Source organism: Mustela nivalis, assembly GCF_964662115.1.
Source record: "Mustela nivalis genome assembly, chromosome: 7".
In the NCBI taxonomy this organism is placed as follows: Eukaryota; Metazoa; Chordata; class Mammalia; order Carnivora; family Mustelidae; genus Mustela; species Mustela nivalis.
This window is the reverse complement of record NC_139026.1, coordinates 101,240,919-101,250,677: the sequence shown is the minus strand read 5'-3', so window position 1 is coordinate 101,250,677 and position 9,759 is coordinate 101,240,919.

Here is a 9,759-nt window from a genome sequence, read left to right as displayed (position 1 = left end):
TTCCTTTTGGGCTTGTCTTCTGCATCACCAGATCTCATTGGCCAGTGGCATGGGCAACCCCTAGAGCCCTGCCTGTGTGTGGCCCCTTCCCCTTCACCACTCACACTTACAGGGTCCCTACTTCTTCCTAGCCAGCTCTGTCAGAAGACCGGCTAGCCTTGCACCCTACAAGGACAATGTCAGCAGTGACAGGAGCACCTGGCCCCATGCGACTGGGAAGGAAAGGAGTTTCAGACGGAGGTTCCCCGTGTAGGGTGATGGGTCTTTCTGGCCTGACCTCATGACTGACTGGAAGAGGACTGACATAGGAGACCTGTCATCATGCAGACTGGAAAAATCCATCATGAAATCATGAACCTCCTCTGCAGTGTATTAAGTGACGTCTACCCCCCATCTAGAGCAGAACTTTGCCCATGACTGTTGAATCTTCTGAGAACCCTTGAGTGGCAAGAGAAAGCAGCCAATGGCTGAGGACCAACAGGACTTGAAGAAATGCCATGTAAGTTCTGGGGGTTGATAAACATGGTATTTATCTGTCCTCTGAATGGCCCAGACTCCTCTATTTCCACACTTTGGCTTTCTAATAACTAGTGACATGCCTGGCTATTTTAAGCAGAGAGATTCTCAGTTGTCTTCTTTCTGCCTGTTTCTAGAAGTTTCTTTTTGGTCTTGAGGCAGAAAGAGGACAATTTTTTCCTATATTTTGCTTGTTTCATGAATTTTTCTCTGCTCTGCTTCAGAGGCTATTATAGTCTCCCTGCCCCAAACCTTCTGACTCTGACTAGGAGGTCCAAGGACAAAGGAACAAGGCTTCCTTACCATCTTGATCCTGTGACCCTTCTTCCAAACCTCAGGAGGTTTTCTAGAGTGAATTATTGTTTTCTCACAGCCATTTTCCTTCCAGAACATCTCCTGATCATTCAGCTATATATAGTAAAGCAAACACAGGTGAAGGATACCTTCCAATGCCTGAGAAATAAGAAAACCCTGAAAATGAAGAGTCTGGAAGTCATCAAAAGGGTTTTATCTTTCCTAAAGGTCAAGACATGTAACAAGAAGCTAGTTTAGCCATACAGAATAACCCTGGTAGTCACATTTTTAGCCTCATCAAACCATAATTATAAATGTTGGTAAGGAGGGTGAAGGCATCTTAATCCTGAGGGACCTAGAAAAAATGAAGTATCATTGTCTAAGAGTTAGAAACCATTTAGCAAAGAGGCCAGAAAAGGGCAATCTGGTTTCAAGAGGACTTCTTTAAGCCTCAATTTAGTAAAACACGTACTTGCTGATAAGAGTGCAGGCCAGTTCTCTTATTTTAAAGACATGGCTCTGGTCAGGGGAAACTGTTGGCACAGAGGGAACTGCAGGGAAAGTGCAGGCAACGCAAAGGGCATGTCTTGACTCTTGTGCATCTGTTCCTATTTTGTGGAAATGACCAGTACAGAGGAGAGGCTAATGCCTCAGGCATCAACTTCGGAAAAAGAGAAGAATGAAATTTCAATCATTGTTTTACCAGACAAATTAACCTATCTAGCTAGATGGGGAATAGCTGCCACCCTGTTTTTCCTCCCTGCTAGTGTTCTCTCCTCATATTAGCTGTCAGGCCACCTAAAATCAGCTCCAGCTAGTCAGAAGGCATGATGGGAAACCTAATGTCGCTCACAGTGAAGCTCTTAGTCACCACATCCAGGCTCCGCATCCGCTCCCTCGGAGGAGACTCAAGGAAAAGAGACAAGGGACCACGTCACTACAACAGATATGGGATCATTATCCCCTTCCCCAAGCCATTCTCTCTACTCCAGCCTCCTGCCTGGCCCCCACTTTCCTTCCTCCCCCAGTCCAATCAAAAGAACAGAGGGTTGAAAGGAGTCCAATGTGCAGATTCTTAACAGTTTCTTTGTGACTCTAGTTCTGGTTTTAACTCTTTTTTATTTTTTTTTTTTAATTTCAAAACAATGAACCATTGCTTTGTGAAGCCAGATACCAAGGTAACAGGTGGTTTCTGCCAGACTCCCACATGGTTGGGAGACACTTGAACTTCACACATGCACATACACACTTTCATCCTCATGCACACACAGGCACACACATACACTTCCTTAAGGGACAGGGGCTAGTGCTAAGGTTGAGCTCTGCACAAATGAGGTCTTCCTCCCAGAGGACTGAGCACTATACAGAGAGACATGGGGAGTGAAGCAGAGTAACCTCCTGGGGTAGAATTTAGTGTCATCTAACCCTATTATTACTGTGATCTAAATATTATTTATCTGCATTGAGAAATACAACCACTTCTGCAAGCAGACTTCTCCCTCACGTGATTTCCAGAGACTTCCTCCAGAGAAGATGCAGTAGTGAAGGCTCTTCATCTCTCCAGTGTACTAGAAAAGCCTTTTGGTCGGTCTTTGGAAGGAAATTAGAGATTGCTAGCAGCATATATTGAGCTGAGTTGAACAAATCCATTCAACACTGAAAGTGGAGTCAGAGTCGGGACTTCCACAGAAATCCCCTCTCTCTCTACTGAATTAAGACAAAGACTAGATAATTAAACAAAAGCTTGAAATGTTACATCACCCAAGTCAAATATTCTCCCTTCAGATCACATGCTGTCCTCCTCATAGCTGTGCTCTCTCTGAGGGGACATCCCATGCACCCCACATTCCAGAATCTACTAGATTTGATAAAATCTACTGATTTGATAAAATCCTACTGTTTTGAAAGAATTCCAGCATGATATTTAATCTCCCATAAATCAGATATTTCCTACAAATTTGCCATCTAAAAATTACTCGTGTACTTCATACATAAGAATGTTTCACCTAGGTCATTATCAAAGAAGTCTCTTGGTGGAAGGGGTTGTACGTCTTAAGGAAGGGTCATTTCGATGTTGAAGAAATACAGAAATGGACAGGATGGTTCTTTTTCTCAGTTCGAGCCTGGAGAACTCTTGTTCTGATGTTCATGGAGCCCTCAAGCGTATAAGCAGAGGGATGAGGAAGATGACAGTGAGCGGGAAACCAGCCTTGGCATTGAGTAACAGCCAAGACTGGCTGAAGACTGCAGATCTCAGACACTCTGCCGGAAGTCTCCCCTGAGCCTGTCACTGGGAGGGGAACGAGAAGGCTCCCTTCTATAGAGTCATAGGAAGAACAAAAGAGGAACAGGTCACTGAGTCCTGTTCCAAGCCTCCTCCCCCTAAGATTTCCCAACATGGAGAAATGACATCAAGGCTTAAAAGAAGAAAAAAAAAACTTGGGAAGGAGGGTCAACAGTTGTAAACAAACAACCTTGTGCAAAGGGCTCCTTCATAAGGCCACTCCAGTGACTCAAATGTTACGGGCACTTTTCCGCTTGCACATGTCACACCACTCACGCATCAGAGCTGCATCCCATTCTCCCAAATTCGTAATCCACCCCTTGGTTTCTCAACAAGGTTATGCACTACCCCATAGCCACTTCCTGTCCCGCCCAGAATATGTGCTGTTCTCCCAGAGCTTCATGGGAATAAGGTCTAGGACCAAACAGGCCATGGCTATCAAAGGCATAAACAAATCTGGACATGTCCATTATGGTAGTAGTCGAGAAAACCTGTGGAGAAATACAAGTTCGTTAAGAAATAGGGTGGCGGGTCCCCAGCTGGTGACGCACTAGAATGTCTATTACTCTCATCATCTGCTTGTTTTATTTTAATACCCTAGAGCTGCCAAGCAGAACTTGGGTCCCCGTCAGAGGCTCCAGAAACAGCCCCTCCTCCCTTCTTTCCTCATGTCCTCCTGCTCAGGCCCATCTTCATGCCCCCAAACCAGTCTGTATCATGCTTGCCCTCAGCGCAATGCAGAAAGATGGACAGTCCTCCATTGTCATCCCACTGCCTGTCACCACTCCCACACCCTTGCACACCCCACACCTCCCTCTCCAGGCTCCATGACTTCATGGTCTTACTGTTGTAAATACTATTGTACAGTTTGTAATCATCAAATAATCCCATTGTCAAAGGCCTCGCCTGCTGCGCTTTCTCGCCCTCGAGAAAGGCCAGGGAATCTAGAAGGGGTAACCTTTCGAGAGGAGCTTCAGGGTCATCTCTGTGTGAGACGCTATGTATATTCCTGTAAGATTGCATTTTTATCTAAGGAATGATGTTATTTAAAAAACAAAAAAAAATCAAAAACAAAAAACAAGAATTGCAAATAATTCTTAACATTGCAAATTTCTTAACAATGTCTACCCTGGTTTAATTGTATCTTCCCTCTTCCACATCCTTCCTCTTCTTCTGTTTCCTAGAGGTTACAAAAATATGCTGAACTGCCATATTCCCCTCTCAGAGCCTCCAAAGGGGAGGGAGATGGGGAAAAACAGGTGAAATCTGAATCCAGTGATAATCTCTAACCTTTTATCAGCAATTTACCCACCTCTTCCTTCCTTAAAGAAAAATGGTCAAAGGTTGACAAGGAGATAGAATAGAAGGAATTGAATGGATAATCTACAAAACAGAAGAACAGATCCCCCCCACACCCAGTATTTGGAAAGGCACAAAATTGGTTTTGAATAACTGAAGGAAAGAAGGGGGAAGGGAGAAAAGGAGGGAGCAGGGAGATAAGATTATGTATATTAAAGTAACTTAAAGACTAAAAATGCCAGGTCCTTTTTTGTTTTGTTTTGTTTTGTTTTATTATTAAACTGGCTCTGACAAAGCTTCCAGAATAATTCCCTGTGTAAAAATAATTTGTCCCAGAAATCCATGTGTCTTAGTTGAATGCAATTATAACAAGAGAAACCCTCCCACCCTCTCCCCATGGATGATCAAGTCCATTTTAGGAATTACAGGACATCAGCCAACCTCCCTGCTTCTTCAGAGCCCATCCTCCCTACCCTATCACCCAAACCCCGAGCTCTGGAGTCTAAGGTTTCATGAGAATAACAGGGGTGGAAAGGCTGGAGAGTGTAGCTACTGGAGCAGATTGGGAGAGCATGTTAGGGTCGAGAAGACCTCAACCTAGGGAGGCGCAGAGGAACGACACCAAGGCAGCTCTTTCTGCAACAGCACGGGCTTTATTGTTCCAGCATGCTGGGGCTCTGCAACATACCCGAAGATCAGGCAGAGGCTGAGAGCCCTGATCAAGGGGAGCATATGGTTTTTATACTTTTTTTTAGACAAAGGCTTGTCACAAAGCCACAATCACAGTGACCTCTTTACATAGTTACAGTTCCTGGTATGCTCTGCACAGTTTACATTTTTCAGTTAGCCATATATTATTGTCCAGGTGTTACTTCTCAAGGTTCAACCGGCAAAGCAGCAGAGCAGTTACAGAAAAGCAAGTTAGCAGAAGCTCCACACAATTTAACTCTTTCAGCTCTGGATCTCTTCATTCCCCACTTCTTCTTGTGGGTATCTCTAACCTTAGAGATTGTGAAGATCATCCGAGTGTAATGCTGACTAGCATGGATCCAGGCCGCGATGCCGTCGACCTTGACAGCAGTTGGCGTGGTCAGCAGGATCAAGTAGGGTCCCTTCCATCGAGGCTCAAGGTTGAATACCTGGTGTCGGCGGACGTAGACCCAATCACCTACAGAATAAGAGTGGGGAGTAACAGTACCCGGTTGGTAGGCCTCTGATAGGCCCTTCCAGATATATTTCTGGATGGCCTCCAGAGCCTTAAGTCTGGGTATCAGCATGGCGGAGGAAGTAACAGATGTCCCATATCCATGTTCAGTCATGTGTTTTAAAAGAGGGGGTCCCCCATAGAGAATTTCAAATGAGGTCAGGTTCCTCCTAGAGGGGGAAGGGGTATTACGTGCATGGAAGAGGAAGGAGCACCATTCAGTCTTTCAAGCCAGTCTCTATAGCTAATTTGGTTAAGGTCTCTTTTATAGTTCTATTCATTCTTTCTATCTGCCCTGAACTCTGGGGTCTATAAGCACAATGCAGTTTCCAATTCAATTAAACCCCAAGACCCTGGCCAATCCCTGGCTTACCTGGGTCACAAATGCAGGTCCATTATCAGATCCTATTACCTTAGGCAGCCCAAATTGGGGAAAGATCTCTTCTAGGATCTTCATGGCCACGATCATGGCCATCTCCTTCTAGGTGGGGAAGGCCTTGACCCATCCTGAAAAAGTGTCTATAAAGACTAGCAGATACTTATTTCCATATGTTGCTGGTGTTACCTCGGTGAAGTCTACTTCCCAGAAGATTCCAGGCTGGTTTCCCCGGTCCCTGGTTCCGGGGGAGCCGTCTGCTCATTGCACGTTTGTCACTGTGCAGGCTTTGCAGGATGAAACGATGTCTTGAGCCAGTTCCTTTGCCCTACCCAGAGGTAGGGACGGTAGATTTTGGTCCTTTAATAATTCCAGCAGCACTCTGGTACCTAGATGGGAGAGGCGGTGGGTGAAAAGTAAAAATTCATTTACCTTTTCCTCTGGGGTCTCTAACTTAGTGACTTCTTCCAATGTAGTCAAGATGTTTGCTACCGGGGGGTCACGCAGGGCGGCCGCTCTTGCTTCTTCGTCTGCGCAACGGTTGCCCTGGGCAACTGGGTCTTCACCTTTTTGATGTCCAGGGCAGTGTATGATGGCTATCTCCTTTGGGAGGTGGATAGCCTCAAGGAGATCTATAATCTCCCGTTTGTTCTTGATTTCTTTCCCAGCGGAGGTGAGAAGCCCCCGCTGCCGGTAGATGGCACCATGTACATGAGCAGTGGCAAAGGCATAGCGGCTGTCTGTGTAGATATTAGCCTGCTGGCCCGTCGCCAGGTGCAAGGCTTGGGTTAGAGCAATAAGTTCTGCATTCTGAGCAGAAGTTCCAGGAGTTAAGGGTGCTGACCAAACCACAGTTCAAGGCCCAACCACCGCCGCCCCTGCCCGTCGCTCCCCTTGTTGTAGGAAGCTGCTCCCGTCCGTGAACAAAGTTACATCAGCATGGGGCAGGGGTCTGTCCTTGAGGTCTGGCCTCGCGCCTGTCTCTTCAGCCACGATATCCTGGCAGGAATGGATTACTGGGTCATCTGGCTCCTCTGGCAGCAGGGGGGCGGGATGAAGGAGCACTGGATTGCCAAAAGAGATGCGGTCTTTGTCTAACAGGAGGCTCTGATAGTGGGTTATGCGAGCATTGGAGAGCCAGCAGTCTGGGGGTTGCCGGATCACACTTTCCAAAGTGTGAGGGGCAATAAGAGTGATTTTCTGTCCCAAAGTCAATTTGTCAGCATCCCTGACAAGTAAAGCTGCGGCGGCTATGACTTTCAGGCACCTTGGCCATCCGCCAGCAACAGGATCCAATCTTTTGGATAGATAGGCTACAGGGCGCTTCCAGGGGCCCAAGGATTGGGTCAGTACTCCTCATGCCACCCTGTTCCTTTCTTCCAAGTACAGGGTGAAGGGTTTTTCTACATCTGGTAAGGCCAAGGCGAGGGCTGAAAGCAGTGCCCACTCTATCCCATCAAAAGCCTGTTGTTGTTCCTTCTCCCCATTCATAGGGGGCCTCATTTTTGGTGAGGGGATAAAGCGGGACAGCTAAGGAAGCGAAGCCAGGTATCCATAAGCGACAGAAGCCTGCCATCCCTAGGAACTCCCTTAGTTGCCTTCTAGTCTGAGGAGGTGGTATTTGAGTAACAGTCTTTTTCCTTGCGTCCGTGAGCCACCGTTTACCTTCCTTGATCTTATAGCCTAGAAACGTCACTTCTAACTGGCAGAGTTGAGCCTTTTTGGCAGAGGCTTGATATCCCAGGGTAGCCAGAGCCCTTAACAGGGCCTTAGTCCCATGGAGATACTCCTGCTGGGTCTCAGCAGCCAGTAGGAGGTCATTCACATACTGCAAAAGAGTCAAAGTGGGATGTGTCTCCCGGAAGGATTTCAAGTCCTTATGCACAGCTTCAGCAAACAGGGTGGGAGAATTTCTAAAACCCTGGGGAAGCCGCGTCCAGGGGAGTTGACCCAAAATTCCCGCGTCAGGATCGGTCCACTCAAAAGCAAAAATGTGCTGGCTGTCAGGATGCAGCCGCAAACAGAAGAAGGCATCTTTTAAGTCTAGCACAGTGTACCAGACTCGGGAGGGACTTAGCGTGCTGAGGAGATTATATGGGTTTGGCACCGTAGGGTGTATTATCTCCACCCGAGCATTCACTTCCCTTAGGTCTTGGACAGGGCGATAGTCATTAGTTCCAGGTTTCTTTACAGGGAGTAAGGGAGTGCTCCAGGCTGACTGGCAGGGCACTAAGACTCCCTGTTGAAGGAGCTTGGTGATGTGAGAGCGGATGCCCTCTCGAGCTTCCTTATTCATTGGGTATTGTTTTACCTGGATAAGGGTGGCAGAGGTCTTAAGTGCCACCACTACAGGGGGTTGGGCAGTTGCTAATCCCAATCCCACAGTTTCAGCCCAAGCCTCAGGGAAGTCCTGTAGCCATCCTTCCAGATCCGGGAGGTGGCCGGTAGGGTTGGGCCCTTCAAACAGCTTGTACTCATCTTCTAGGGTGACGGTCAGGGTATTGACTACAGGTGGAGTTAGTGGAGGGGAAAGATCCTTATCCGAATGGTGTAGGCCCACAATGGGGTTAAGAAAATCTATCAAAGACCCGGAATCAGTGAAGGTAATCCTGGCTTGCAATTTGGTCAGCAAGTCTCTCCCCAGCAGGGGGCAGGGCAGTCAGGGAGCACCAAAAAGGAGTGGTGCACCCTCCCGTTCCCTAAATCCATCGTCCGCTTGGTGGTCCAGGGGCGGTACCTGCTCCCATTTGCCCCCCTGATATGGGCCCATTTGGATGAGAGGGGCCCTAGGGCCTGCTGCAAGACTGAATAAACAGCTCCAGTATCAACCTCAAAATCGATAGGAGTCCCCTCCACCAGAAATTTTACCCTGAGCTCGGGGAGGGGGTCCGAGCGCCGTCCCCCCTAATCATCATCTTCAAGAGCCAGGAGGTTGGTAGTGCGGGGTGGTGGCTTGTTCTTCTTTTTAGGACATTCCTTAGCCCAGTGTCCACGCTCTTTACAGTAGGCACACTGGTCTGAGGCCAAGTTCGGGCATCACCTAGGAGAGTGGCCCAGGTTCCCTATCTTTCCTGAAGTCTTAGTATCTGATTTTCTACCAGTTTCTACCATTGCGGCCAGGATCTTAGTCAACTCTTTGTTCCTTCTTTTATCCCTTTCTTTTTCTTTCCTTCCTTTCCTCTTTCTCCTTTCTTTTTCTTTCCTCTTTCTCTTTCCTTCTTATGTCTACTGCAGACTGCCTAATGAAAGCCATGGCTATTGACGCCTGCTGTTCCTCCGACTGAGGGTCAAAGGGAGTATACCTCCGGTAGGCATCAAAAAGCCTTTTTAGAAATAGAGAGGGGCTTTCAATAGGGCCCTGGGTCATACCTCTTACCTTAGCCAAATTAGTGGCTTTCGGCCCGCTGCCCTGAGACCCGCTGCTAGAGTCTGGCAATAGATTTCGAGTTGTCTCCTACCTTCAGGCAGATTAGGATCCCAGTCAGGGTACATCAGAGGTGAATATTCATCAATCCGATTAGGAGGCTGGGTAGGTTGCCCGCCGGGGCCAGGCACATTCTTTTGGGCATTCAGGAGGACATTCTCCTTCTCCTCAGAGGTGAGGAGGACTGAGAGCAGCTGCTGGCAGTCATCCCATGTGGCTGATGGGAGTTCATTAGAGAGGTAATTAGATCTGTTATGCGGACAGGATCCTCAGAGAAAGGAGGGTTATTATTTTTCCAGTTATAGAGATCAGAGGAGGAGAAAGGCCAGTACTGGAGGGCCGGCATGTGGCCCCCTTGCCCA